Below are 15887 nucleotides of genomic sequence, written 5' to 3' on the forward strand. Positions count from 1 at the left end.
GATACGAAATAGCACGCAAATGAAAGAGATAGCTATAGTTTTAACGATTCTGCACTAACTGATCTATGTCCGCAGCGCACGCATCCTTATCGCTCTAACGTCAAAACAAGATCGCTTTCTCTTTCTTAACTTGAACATGGCGCATGGCGTCTTGATTGTTTGCATAAATAATTGAAAATATAAATACTAAATAATTTTGCATAATCACATGTGGTAAGAGATCCCTTGTATTTTGTTTACTTTAGAGTCATAATTGGTACACTTTCAAAACACACACGATGGCATTTTTTATTTATTTTGGTAAGAACACAGGAACTTACGGTGTGGTACGCACGCGATTGCGCACGACGCAGGCCACACGAAGACTAAACACAAGACGTCCCAATTGGGACGTATTTGAGTATTCACAGCGCGAGCGCTTATAACATATCTGCTTTTGTTTTTATATAATATCATTGTTGTATACATAATACTCGTACTATGGCTGCCCGCACGTGTATCGTATATCTATTTACTACAATATTACTGCTAATTAGTTGTCATGTCAACATAACCATTCTGTAATTAGTTTCCAACTTGCTGCTGTCATATTTGTGCGGTAGTACGTATCTATTGCTTAATTAAGGTCCTAATGATGTTAAGGTGATGATACACACGCCAGTAAGAAGGAAAAGTAGCTTGCATGCATAACGGCATATGCAAGTAACCGGTGTGTATAGGTACACTTACTTGTAAATTGTGTATCCTGTTGTTATACCTCTACATATTTCCAACTAAAAAAAAGGAAAAACAAAAAAAAATGACAAGCGATCTTTTCGCTTGTCGAAAATAAAACTTGATACAGGCATGCCTGGTTGCATACATAATGACAGTGCAATATGCAGATGCAAGGAACTATACAAGTCCAGTTACTGGCATGTGTATCGCCGCCTATATTAAATTGATATGTAATAGAATTAGTCAATTCGCCTCTTCTTAATAATCACAGTTTTATGAAACTGTTTAATCTTTTCAGTATTAATTTATTACCACGCATTAATCAAATCTGAAAGTTATCTTAAAAAGGCGACGATCTGAAAAGTAGATTGGCGCTTTCAATTAAATTGAATATTCAATGTAAAATTGAACGGTAACCCTTACAATGGATCAAACGAAGCAAATCTAATTGTGTAACACGTTGAAACTGAAACCAAAACCAATTATCTCAATTCAACATAAAAAATTTACGCCGTGTTTAGAGAAGAAATCCCGCTGGGACCCTGGCACAGCTCAGCAAGATAAAGCAGGTCACTATAATTTGCCTCCCATCCTGGGGGGTTACCTACTTGAGTGCGACAAACGTTACATCGAAGTTTGTTTCTTCGAAAACCTTTCTGCGAAGTTACTATACTGCGACGCCTTGTTATATCGATGCCTTGTTACTGCGATGTTATGTTACATCGAAAAACTTTACTGCGAACGATTTTACTGCGACATTATGTTACATAATTTTTAATGAACGAGTGAGTATGAGTAGTAGGTATCATTATAAAAATGCAAATCAATTAGGTAGGCATTATAGTGTTATATTAATTTTATAATTTATTTACATTTATGTTTCTATTCTTATGTTATTTAATCAAAGATGTACCTAACTGTTAAATATTAATAAGTAAATAAAATTTAATGTATTTATAATCTTATTTCATCTATAATTTTGTAACTTCGCAGAAAGGTTTTCGAAGAAACAAAATTCGATGTAACGTCGATGTCGCACTCACGTAGGTAACCCAAAATAGGAATAACGGGGTTATGGAAAACGTTAAAAAAGATCGATTTGTTTTAAAGTAAGTAGGTAGGTACTATTATTTAAAGCATACAGGATGTTAGGTAAATGGGTATATGAGCCGACACTAGTCCATGTTAACATGGGCATATAAATGGTATGGTGAAGTCAGAAAATTGATATCTTAATTTTAATTATTTGAATTTTCATATAAATCGGATTTTATAAAATTTATTTTGTATGAAAATTAAAAAAAATAAAATGATGATTTATCAAACTGACTTCACCATACCATTTATATGTCCATGTTAACATGGGCTAGTGTCGGCTCATATACCCATTTACCTAACACCCTGTATAAAGCAAGCGGCTGTTAAGGTGACGATACTTTACGAAAGTGAAATTCTGGCGTCGAGGCCAAATTATTGAAATTGACATGAGTTTGAATGTTAGGAAATCATTCACTTTTTCAATGTATCGGTACATTTAGGCCTGGTTTCAACACAGCAATAATCGCGCGGTTGCTGGACAGTTCTCGTACATTTTGCATCAAACCATGACCACAATTACCGCTTCAGTGCTCCGCCAATGAGAGCCTCTCAGAAACCGTGCGGTTTTCGCACGTTTCTGAACCAAGCCTTACTTTCATACTTTTGTTTGGCTACAGATGGCTGTTCTCACTTAGCTACACCCCCAGGCTGTTTCTGAAGCGATTCTCACCAATTAAACTGGTGGTCTACTCGTATTTTAATTAATTTAATTTCCTTTCCTGAGGTACGTTTGAGGTAATTTTTTACATTGTTTTGCGGTACGGATACTGAGCCCTCTCTAATATTATGTTTATTAATTAAAATAAGCTACCTTTTTCCAAGGTTTTATGAAAAAATGTTGACTAATTAGGAACTTGGAGAAAAACACACGGTATAAAGATTTTCAATTTTTATAGCATAAAATAGAAAGTAAAAAAGCAGGAATCTATACTAATATTAAGAATGCGAAAGTCTGTATGTTTGTCAGTCTGTCTTGCTTTCACGCCTAAGCCACTGAACTGATTTTGATGTTTGGCATAGAGATAATTTGAGTCCCGAGAAAGGACATAGGATAGTTTTTATCCCGGTTTTTGAAACAGGGACGCGCGCGATAAAGGTTTTCTGTGACAGACAAAATTCAACGCGGGCGAAGCCGCGGACGGAAAGCTAATTATAAATAAAGTTATTGTTAACGAGTAGGTAGAGCTAGTTAACAAAAATTATTTATAATATAGTTTTCGACTTCATACGTGTGAAAATCCTTTATCACCTGGTGGCAGGCCTGGCTCACTCCGCGCGGTACATCCGATAATTACCTACAGCGAAGCGCCCCGCCGGCGGGTATTATATCAGTCGAGTGTCACGCGCGCGCTCGTCAGGACGCTGGCGTGCGTTGTAGTATGATTATAATTCTATGATCGAAGTATTATTTAAAAATGGACATAAAGAGAAAGAAATATTGTGCGGCGTTCGGGTGTTTAAATTCGAAAAGTAATCTACCGGATTCATCTTTTTTTTCGCTTCCCAAAGATGCTGAAAGGTATGTTGGCCAAGTGGGTAATCAATAATTACTAGGATAGTATAGGAACCTAACCTACTATGACTACTGCTCAGAATGCGTCACTGCTGGACAAAGGCCTCTCCCAAAGATAATGAATGCATACTTACCTACATACGTACCTCATTACAAATAAGTAGTTTAATATTTTTTCACTAGACAGCAACCCTAACAGCGTAAGAAAAGTTCAGAGGCACGCGATAGAAAGAGACAAAACTTGTAGGTGAATAAAATTGTAGGTACGTAGTGCTGTGCGAGCTGAATTCCACTGTATCGCGTCGTAGCACGACTCGCATTTATTTAAATCGTCTTGCGGAGTAATCCTTCTGTACCTGTACTATTACTTATTCTGTGCTGGTGGCATTAAAATTGTTTGTCCTATTCTCAGACCTATAGAAAAACACATCATAATTGGTCAAGCCTTTTCGGAGGAGTTTTGTTACAAACAATGTCACACCAGAATTTTATGTATTGAAAATTAGCTTTCCGCCCGCGGCTTCGCCCGCATGGAATTTTGCCTGTCACAGAAAAACTTTATCGCGCGCGTCCCTGTTTCAAAAACCGGGATAAAAACTATCCTATGTCTTTTCACGGGACTCAAACTATCTCTTTGCTAAATTTCATCAAAATCGGTTCAGTGGCTTAGGCGTGAAAGAGAGACAGACAGACAGATTTACTTTCGCATTTAATATTAGTAAGTATAGATTACCTCTCTGCTTCATTGGATTGATAAATCCACTGGATTCGATTCGCAAGTTAATTGGATAGTTTTAGTTGTTTGAAAAAATACAAGATTTGACTGACCGGCCAGCAAAATCAAAATAACATAAAAATTCTAGCAATATTTTCTCCAAAGCCGATAGATATGGTTGAACGATTTAATGGACACCTTTCTCGGGGGTAGAAACATAAATCGTGTGTTATGGCGCACCGATCAAGTGTATAGGGTATAAAATTATTAACACCCACCCACACTTGCGATAAAGTGGGGTAACTACGAATAAATTTGAATATAGGTTTGTTTTTGGAATTCAGTGGTTGGTAAACCAGCTATGATAACCAGCTATGTTAAGTTTCGAATTCAAGTGTACATTAAAAAACTCGCTAGTACGCTTAACTTGCTAGTACGCTTTTAAAAATCACTTTTACACGTCCCTGTATCAACCGTACCACTGCACTGCTTCGGGTCAATAAATGGGCCAGTGTGGAGAAGAAGCAGAAGCATTAGATTAAAGAAGACTATTGACTAATCGTCATCGGGTTATTACTTTAGTTTTGTGTCGCTGTATAAAACAATTGATTTTCAATTTTTTTTTCTGTATAATTTACCTGAGGCATCATTTGACTTGCCTTCCGTTTTTCACTTTAGTATTCTTTTATTGCGGTTTAATTGTCATTGCTTTATCAAAATTTCAATAGGTGGACCGCTGACATCATAAAAGTAGCAGCGTAGCTGGACGCAGGCCGCTACCAACCGGGCAACATGGAAAGCATTGGGGGAGGCCTATGTTCAGCAGTAGACGTCCAATGGCTGAGATGATGATGATGACTTTCAAGCTTTCAGGTATCTAACCTACCTGCCTAATCGATACTTTCGATATAGATTCGACTTTCTTAAACGTTTTCAGATACCCATAATGAAACATCCACTAACAGTCCGTTCTAAGCTAAGCCTTCTCACTAACGTACCCACCTTAATCCCTGCTATAATCCATACCTTCACTTTGGGTAGGGCCAATGGAGAAAGCGTGGAATCAGCTGAAACTTAAAAACCACCCAATTTTGTATCACCTTATTGAGTTTGTATGTTATTGCTGTTGACTGACTATTTGGTAATGCTACAGCGTCATGAAACCAGCGTATCCAAGTACATCTGAAGACTACTGATGGAATAACAGGACTTAGCAAGACTCTCTTAGCTCTCCTTTTAAAGAATAGGGTGTTTGTTGCGGCGGTTTTTCTCAACAGTTTCCAAAATATTTGTCTCAAAGTGCTGGTAGAGCAAAAAGGGTAGGTAAAGGCCCCCCATAAGGGCAACAATTTACGTATTTTATCAGTCCTTTATTTCGCTTTTTTCCTCTAAATGTTTGAAGATTTGAAGTACAATTGAAATGTCTAGACAAATAAATTTTTATTCCTTAGACTTTGACTTATAGGATTTGAGAATTGATGCTCTAATGTTGCGTACAATTAGGGGCTGCCCCAAAATTTGATGCTTTGCAAAATGCTTCTACGCAATTTTCGTTTCGCATCCACCAGCGCCATTTTTCATTGCGGCAAACCCCAGGGGCTACTTTAGTTTCAATAAGAAGCCAAGATAAGCGCTTGGACGTGGCTAAAAAACTATAATGTTCCCCGAGTTTGGGGTAATCTGATAAATTAGGTATGACGCAAGACCATATTTTAGGGGAGTATTTCCAGGGAGAAATTCTTTTTGATACACTGACTCTCAGTAATGAGATTTTGATGTTTCAATTTATTTTGATATTTTGAGGTCTTCGAACGTACCTATAACTTTTGAATTTATTGCTTTGAATAAAAATCACGTAGAAAAGTTATGAGAATATAATACAAAACAAACTTTCAATTCCAAAGTAATATTTTTAGTATTTATAACAGACAAATTACTTTTTATACAAACTAAGGCTTCGTTCTTGTGCAAGGTCTTAAATGTATTTCTTTGAATTTAAAATAATCATCATTGTGTTACTAAAAATACAAAGACTACTTTTACAAAGATTTATTGTTATTTCTGGCAAGTTAAAACATAAATGCTTGTTTAAGAACTTACTTCTGTTCTTCACGTTCTGAGAAATTGGCAGTTTTCGACTTTGTTTTGGCCCAAAAATGTAATATTGTTTTACTTAAGGATGAAAGTTCGTTCGTTAATAATATTCAAAGCCAAGAGCAGTTTCGATGTTTTTATTGACGGATCAAATATTTATTACAAGAGGATTATTATAATAACAACAAAATATTATGGATAAAAGGAACAATGTTAATCGGTGTTAAGGCTCTTTCATCTTTAATTCGATACCAAAAAATTTTTTTTCCAGAGTTTCCTTATACCTTTACCTTTGATGAATAATAATAATAAAAACTTTTTTATTTTCTCCCTTAGGTACATGGTATAACAGAAGTTATTAATGTTAATACTTTTACATTCGCCAAATACAGTCATGGTTTAGTGGTCAGAAGTTTAACTTTATAGTAGACTAGCTTTCCGCCCGCGGCTTCGCCCGCGTGGAATTTTGTCTGTCACAGAAAAACTTTAACGCGCGCGTCTCTGTTTCAAAAACCGGGATAAAAACTATTCTATGTCCTTTCCCGGGACTCAAACTATCTCTATGCCAAATTTCATCAAAATTGGTTGAGTGGTTTAGGCGTGAAAGCAAGACAAACAGACAGAGTTACTTTCGCATGTATAATATATATTAGTATAGACTAGTATAGATTTCAACCAGGATTTCTTGTGCAGCATCTTTATGGGATAACATTAAATAAATAATGAACTATTGATGACTGTCTTTGGCTCGCAACATTTTGTCATTCTGTACCTACTTACTGATTAATTTCTTTTTAGTCCTTGTTTCCCAGATTATCACTCTATGGCAGTTCAATGAAGACATAGCAGGCTAAAATCAACCTCATTTTCTAAAAGATATAAGAATGTCAGGCATCAGATGCTTTAACGATTAAATATTTTTCAGAGTAAGGCCTTAAATTAACGAAAGTCCAATAATTACGAAGAAAAGTGAATTTAAATTTTAATAGTATTATAAAGGATGATACCTTTTTAATTTATTAATCGTAAAGAAGACCTTTTATTATTAACCGTACCTTGAACTATCCAGACCGCTTCACTGAGTTGTGTAACGTTATTAACATTAACATTTATGTTCACAACAGGGTAGAGTCGTTTCTTGAACCCCCGATTACGCGAACCCCTCACGAGAAAAATGGGGTTCACGTTTGGCTCATGACCCGTAAATAAAATGTGGTCGCGCCACTTAGAGGCCTGTTTCAAGCTATTAGACAACGGGGCATAATCGGAGTAGATGCAAAGGGCTCTCGTTATGAAAGCTGCACGTTTTTAAAGAATATTAGCCTGCGTTTCCACTAGAGATGTGCGAGAGAAATGTGTCGTGCGAGGATGTCTAGCTGTGCTGTGAAAATGTGTGGGGGTTCCCACCAAAGCTGTGCGGGGAAAATGTATCGTACGAGGATGTGTAGCGGTGCTGTGAAAATGCGCATTAGTATCTGGTGCGAGGATGCGTTGCCACTTCCAACAAACTCCGTCTATGGATTGTTTTGTATGAGCAAAAATCTAACTCCACTGAGCCGTTTCCACCAGAGCTGTGCTGACCGAGGCGAGGTAAATGAAGCGATTCTATTGGTTCTTTGCACACACATCCCTCGCTACGGATCCTCGCACATCTCTGGTGAAAACGCAGCCTTAATTCCGCTAACCCGTAATAAGCTCGATTGCGAAAATAGCCCAAGGCCCAAAACTGCGTTAAGCGGGCACCGGCGCGGTTTCATACAAAGTCCCCCGTCGCGGGCACCCGCGCGGGGGACTTTCGTATGAAACCGCACGGGGGACTTTCGTATGAAACCGCGCGGGCGTCCGCTTAACGCAGTGTCTGCCCTAATGGCATCGGTGTCGGGCCGGCAAAATCGAGATCGAACTGTGGTGAACAATTGTGAGCCCACTCGTAACACAAGATTTATTAGCTTACCACCCGTCTGGCCAAAGTGGAGATATAGGCTAAAGCCACCATTTGCCTCTGTTAAATCAGAGAGAGCCGTGCTCCTGCAATAGAGACTGAATAATTTAATGATGATGATGATTAGCTTGCGGATACAATCGAGAACGAAAGCATTCTACAGAAGACCGAAGTTATTTATCTATATTTTGTGTACACCAAGCCTGTGGAACCTGATTCTACTGTGATTGAGGGACCGTGGTTTGTACCTACTAATCCTGTCTTGGGTTCTGGAAAATGCATACAGTTAAAAGTAAGAACAATTTTATAGGTTTTGCGTTTAACTCAGTCAGTCCTAAGATATGCGGCACGGGAGGGGTGACATTGACATATTTTATGACGTGCAGAGTATACTTTGAAGCAAATTTGAAGTCTCGCTGACGTCTGACAAAAATCCCGCCCGCAAAGTTCCCGTACCTTAGGCGCTATAGGTACCTACCTATAATATGAAAACTATTTCCCTATGCCTAAAGACATACTCAATTAGACTATCTCTTACCTTATCCGGGTAGTCACCAAGTAAAAAACAAATCCGAAAGAACTTGTAAGCTCATCCCAAAACTTTCAAATCCGTAAAGTTCAGGACAAATACCGTCACAAATTTCTTATCACTGAAACTGAATTTATGTGAACGGTTCTGGCCCAAGTTCTCGAAACGTATGGCCATCATTAAGTCTTGTCAGGACTTGTCCAGCTAATAACGGCATAGGCTGAGAAGTACAACCAGTTAACTCCTTGTTTCATCATAAAGCTTTAAGAGATTAACGGCCGTATTCACAAACATGATTATGAGGTCTCACAGTGCGCGTGGACGCACTGACAGGGCGACAAACGAACCAATCACAGAGCTCTTGAATAGAGCGCTGTGCGTTCGATTTGCTGATTCACTTAAGCAAGCATCGTGAATACGGGCGTTAGGCTGAGTTGCACCACGTAACTTTGACCGTAACTATAACGATGACCGGTGTTTTTTGTACGGAGTTTGACAGATTTTTGACGTTAGTCAAAGTTAAAGTAAGATGATGGTGCAACCCGGCACACGATGCGTTGCGGTGGTGGTGCGACGCCGAAGCGGTGGCGCTGCTTCGTCTTACATAGAAATATGTCTGTGGCGGGCACACGAGTGGTGCGGTGTCGCGTGGCACGATACGGCGAAATCTATGCGGTGCGGCGCCGCAACGCATCGTGTGCTTTGGCCCTCAGGGTGTTGGTAGAAGAGTCCCTACCAAAAACTATTATTAATAATTTGGTTACGTAAAATACAAAAACTTTTGTTGTATTTGTAAGTTTTGTGTGTGGCTTATATTCACTACCTTCTAACCGCAGCTTCACCCTTATGGATTTCAGTAAATCATAGCATGTACTTTTGTGATGTTTTGTATAACTTAAAAGTTTAATCAAAAATAATCTCAAAAACAAGCATTATTAAGGTTATTTCTAATCATAGCATCAACCTTTCAAAGGAATGTTATGCATGTTTCAATTTAATCTTACTACTAAAACCATGAGAACTCTCAGTAATGAAAACAATGACCAAAGCTGTACCTAAATATTATACTCGTAGTAACCGCGCTTTAACTGAGTATAATTTACTGCCATTTTGTTCAGTCGACTTCACATCAGACTGTACATTTCTGTTGCAATATAGTAATAGGTCCACTACATAAAATCCCACAGCTCAACGGGTTAGCAAGCTGAAGTGGCAATGGGCAGGGCACATAGTACGCAGAACTGACGGCCGATTGGAGAACGGTTCTGGAGTGGAGGCCATCAGGCCACGTACTGGAAAGCGCAACGTAGGACATGAACCGACGACCTCATAAAGGTAGCAGGAAGACGCCTACCAACCGGCCATTGTGGAAATCAATCAAGCCCAATTTCAGCAGTGGACGTCCTATGGCTGAAATGATGAAGATCCCACAGTGTAAAGCTTAATATGCTGGACCTATGTAACTAAATATTTGGGCCTACTCGTTTTGAGTTGGCTGATACCCAAGTACTATAGACTAATGACGCGATCGGCTGTTAGACATTACCCGAGTGTTCAGAACTCGTCATTAGGATTCTAGAACCTCCATTTACCTAAAAGGTCCAGTCCCAGAAAATTGCACAAAAAAGGCCCCAAATTATAAATCATGTCCGAACATCGCTGGAACGCGCGGAACGCAATTTGTGGGTGGAATTCTGTACTCGTATTTTAAGTATTGCCATCGCCCCTTTCGTGGAATCGGGGGGAATGTACTAAACTATTGTATCGCCCCAGCAGAGGTGTTCCAATGCATTTTTCGGGAATGCAATCTTTCATGGAATTTACCAAACGGCATGAGAGCGATGCCTGGAATTTCTTTTGTATAGATTTTATGGGCGAGGTTTTAATCTTCAATCTTGATTTGGTTGTGCTTCAACGACCTTTTTATTACTTGGAATAGCTATGAAAATTAAAATACGCAATGAATACAAATAGGTACTCAAAACATTTTAAAATCTTATTATTTAGGTATACAATACTCGGAATTGTTTTCAATTAAAGCATTTTCTCTTAAGATTTAATTCTACAAAATTTATATCATGCCTAACTTTTCATTTCATTCACCTCTAGCCAACGAAAGATTCTAGTTACCTATCTATAAAATTCAATAAATTATCGAAAGCAAATCCTAATCTTTAAATTAAAACATTTTCAGACTTTACCGAACGGCTATGTCAATAACGTCTGACATTGGACCACGACGATTAAGGGTATAATTTTTAATAATTACATTTTCATTGGACGATTTCACTGGAATGTAAATGGAACGTAGATGGAACGTAGTCTGACCCAGACTTAACGACATCTCAAGCAATCTGAGAAGTGCGGATCGTTTTCCTTTCGACAGATGCTTTTGTTTGTAAATGGTGCAAGGTGAACTCGCTGTGAAATTGGAGTAGAATTTATTTAGATTGGTTTATTCTTGGCCATTTTAAGATATGGGTGAATTTCAACAAGTGCATATTTTTGCCTAATTTTGGTGGAAATTGTTATTTGTGTATTTTTATTCTTTAATTATTATAGATCAAATTTATTGGAAACTTATACTGTTTCTAAAATGATTAAGACATTAAATTTTGTCCAGTAGTTTTTTAGATTTTCCTTACACCAAAATTAAGAGAACACCAAAATTTATATTAAAGCACCAAAATTAGAAAATATGCTATCAGTCGGTCATATCTTAGTGCCAAGCTCAAGAAATGGTTTTAAATTTACCAGCACCGACTCCAAAAATATTAATCATGGTATATTGTCCTAATAAATAAATAACGACGTACTTATTTTCTACTTTTAAGTGATTTTTGGCGTCGGTTTTAATTTTTTTGTTAAAATTATTTTTTTTCATTCTTTTTAGTTGATTAGTCCTTGTTATTGTCACTGAAGAGGGACAGTACCTATGTTTAATGTGATTAAGACTATAATTATCCATTTTGTAATGGAAAATTATAGTCTTAATTACAATCCAAGTGTAAATAATCTTCCTAGCAAAATACAGGCTCCCTACTTTAAATATCGGCAACTAAAAAGTATCAATGTATCATGTGTCAATGTATGTATCAACAAATGAGTATTGAGTATCATCTAACTCCTAACTTATGTTGTTTGACCTTTCGTCATCAGCTCATCTTAAATACCTGAAATAATACAACTGTATGTACATACCTACCTAAAATATTTAAAGAATTATCCTCCAACTCCTAAGCGTTAAGGAGTTTTACCTTCCATCATCATCTCATCAACATTAGATGATGACTACTTGAATAACTTTAGAAAACGTACTGCATTCCTACAAAATTTGAGGTTTACTCTCGATTTCCCTAGGATCCCATCATTAGATCCTGACTTGGTGACAATGGGACCACCACATAAGTGTACCCTATAGAACAAAAAAAGAATTTTGAAAATCGGTTCACAATTGACGGAGTTAAGTCGGTTAAAAATGCTTTGGTGCACCACCAAAAACACCAAAATTGACTCACCAAAATTAGATTCTCGTTGAAAAAGCTAAATTATATGAAATCTGTTTTAAATATAACAATAACATTTTAACACATGGTATGAAAACAGTTCCTTTACATTATACGAGGAATTCAACTAAAAAGAATAGCTTAGAAATCTTATACAAAAAGACACCAAAATTGCAGAATTGTTGTCCGTTTAAAAAAAAACAACACATTTACTTTTTTGGCGGGAAGACGCAGAGGTCTTGCACCCGTCTGCCGTCACTGCTCGCGGGGGCGGTACTAAACCTAACGAATGATGGGAGTGTTTAAATCCTGTTTGATCTTTAAAGAAACTGACGAGCTATTTCATTATTGACACCAAAATCATAAATTTTTCGCGGACAAAACTTAAGGACGTGACTTAATCACAGTTATTTGGGAAACTTGCTTAATTTGGTAATCTTAGATAATAGATAGATTGTATAATCCAAAAATATACTTTTTCCCTAAGTTCTGTTTTGATCTTCAGCTAAAAAAATACATATTGTAAGAAATTAAGGATGTGGACACTGCACCAAAATTAGAAACGCTTAGTTCAATTATTTTTTGTCGAATTTGTAAAAGAAAATACTCATTAATAATGTTGTCCTCAAAATGGAACCTCTGTATATTTTCGTTTAAAAAAAAATCAAAGTTCTATGTCATAAAAAACATATGATTTTCAGCTACGCCGCTCAAAAAATGTGTTTGGGAAATTGACCCATATTGAGTTTAAAGCTTGTACCGTGGGCATCAGAGAACAAATTTTAACACTTTTAACGCGTAAAGTAATACAAGCAGATTATGCTTATTTTTTGATCCTAACAAATATTAGTAAAATAAAAATATCGGACTGTATTAAAATAGGTGCTGTAAGTCTCGCCACCCTGATTACAAGAAAATATCTAAGAGTGACATCTAGCTTAGTCACTGGGTTCCTAGCCACTGCGTTATTTCATCATTATCATTAACTAAGAGTAGAACATACCTAGGTAGGTATACTAGTACTAAGCTATCTACAATCCATAATAACACAAGCTTTTTTAATTCTATTTACCTTACATAAAACATCTTAAGTAAATTATTTGAATAATTGAGTTCTGAAGTTTACATTAACATTAATAGACTGAAAAAGAAAACTAAAAATACATTGAGATTTTATCGTCTAAAAACTCCAAAGTTCACTGTTTGACTTTTTACTTTTTCATCGAGTTGGGGAACAAACTGACACAGAAATAAATACGACAGCTGGTGCTCATAAAATATGCACCTTTTACCCACGGCATTCAGGCCTTAATTGCTTAACGTTTGCTTGTTTGTTTAGCTCTCCGTGTCGTCTGAATTCCAAATATGCGTACTTGAGGACTCACCCGCTAGTCATGTCAAGACTGTACTTGAGATACTGGAACAGTTTTCAGGTGCGTAACGAATTTAACGAAGGATTTTTGCATGGTTTGTTCGTTTTAGCCAAATAACGTCCATTAGTAAATAAATAAATAAATAAATTACTGGACAAAGGCGTCCCCAAGGATTTTTACAACGACCGGTCCTGCGCTGCCCGCATCCCGATGCGCGATCTTCACCAGACCTTTTGACAGATTGACATTAATTTGTTGTCAAAGCCATTCTAGCCAATAGTAAAAAAATACTCAAGGATATTATGATGACCGGAGACAGAACGGTGAAATGACGTCCACTGCTGGACAAAGGCCTCCCCCAAGGTTTTCCACAATGAACGGTCCTGCGTTGCCCGCATCCAGGCTCTCCGCGACAATTACTAGATCGTCGTTCCACCTAGTAGGAGGCCTGCCCACCACGCTACGTCTTCCAGCTTGTGGTCGCCACTCGAAGTGGGCGTTACTTGGAAGCTTTACAAACATGTATTTTTGATAATGATACGGTTTCGTGAGAGTACATTTTGAGTGAGATTGTGTCCAGACCCTGTTGCTTTATAAGAAAAATATTTATTGCAAAAAATAAACAAGATAACCGTATTCTTTCAGCACATCAAAACTCGCTGCCTTTTGTAACTTTTACCAGAATCGTGAAATTTTTCTTTTGCTTTTCCTTTTAGAAATTTTTATCTTAAGGATTCCGTGGATTACTCCCTCCCTAGTCGACGATTTGAAATGTAATTATGGGGGTTTATTTTTAAAAGTTAATTAGAGTTGGGTGCGTTGGGAGGCCGAAATTCTTGCAAACATTTTTCGATATAAATATTTCACAAACAGCATCACAGGAAATATGAATCGAGTGCACATAAGACTTGACATTTTTGTTGGAAAATAGCACTTATTACTGTTAAATAAAATGCTACAGTGTTTAGATTGATGTGCTTTCGTCCGTTCATTAATGTACTCGTAGGCTCATTGACAACTTTAAATCATCAGGATAATTTGGGATGAAATATTCTATTTACCTACTCTGATAAATTAAGCAATGGGACTTTGAAATAAAATTATGATAAATACAGGTAAAGCAAAAGGTATCGTTATAATGAAAGGCAAAACATTATTTGTTTCTCCTACAAGTACCTAATAAGAGTCTACAGATTAGTGACATTATTATCAGTTTTAAACCCAGAGGTCCTTGAGAGAAAATCTTCAGCTCGGTTTGGTTAGGTATCACAGCTTGTTCTAAGTCCGCCTGGTTAGCTGCCACCATTTTATCCAACTCGGTCGCCATAACAACAATGTTAGCATTATTGTTTCGGCAGTTTGGAGGTAAGTTCCAGTTCGTATATGGTTGAGGGTTCCTGGTGAACCTCGCTTCGTTCTTGGCTCAATCATCAATATTAATCAGGTAAAGTTCATTCCCGTTGTGGGTAAAAAAAGTTTTACATTTTCCACCCAACAAATACCTTACACGTGCATCATTCTAAAGGTAAAAGCTATTCTTGGAAACAATAAAACAAAGAGGAATCCACTAGGTATCCTCTAGGCAAATAGCCCGTCAGTGCGGCCCCATAGGTGCGATTTATCTCAATAATTGGGGCTCCCGTCAACTGGCCGAGTTGAGATGGAAGCTCGTAGCATACACGAGGTAGGAATAGTAGGTTCGGCTCATCATTTCAGCCATAGGACGCCCACTGCTGAACATAGGCCTCCCCCAAAGGTGCCTGTGGGGACGGCCGTAAAGAATACCATTCCCCACCGCCAACAGGAGGCGTGTCGTAAGAGGCGACTAAATCCTGTAGCACGAGATGGGCAGCAGCGTCTACGTGCGAAACCTTAAAAAAACTGCGCTCGCCAACCCGCCTGCCAAGCGTGGCGAGTATAGGCAATTCCCCCCCCAAGATCGGCTCAGCTACGTAATATTATATCCTTGGATACTGACAAACTTGACCTTCATTGGCGGTCAAGCTGTAGATATCCGAGCTACACAGGAGTTGCAGCGATGTGAACGAGATGTGGGAATAGTTTTTAGTCGGCCTATAGTTTGCACAGCTTGCAATTTATATAAGGAATCAGCTGATACCAAATCGGTGTAATGTGCGTACTTCCTTAATGTTCATACTGATTAACAGCCCGACCAAACTATCGACCTATAAGAAGTCTATAATTTTCAAGAGCGATTTCATATTAGGACGTTAGAAGCGATAGCAGCGCGGCAGCGGCGTTTTTATAATGTGAAGGCATATATTCGCTGTCACATAGTATGAAATTTTCAGCAGCGCGTCTGTCCCGCCTAAATGTGAAAGCGCTCGTGTAAATTTGTCAAATCGAAGTTACGTGTCAACAAAAAACTACATCAACTTT

Source organism: Ostrinia nubilalis, chromosome 23 (genome assembly GCF_963855985.1).
Source record: "Ostrinia nubilalis chromosome 23, ilOstNubi1.1, whole genome shotgun sequence".
NCBI classification, from domain to species: domain Eukaryota; kingdom Metazoa; phylum Arthropoda; class Insecta; order Lepidoptera; family Crambidae; genus Ostrinia; species Ostrinia nubilalis.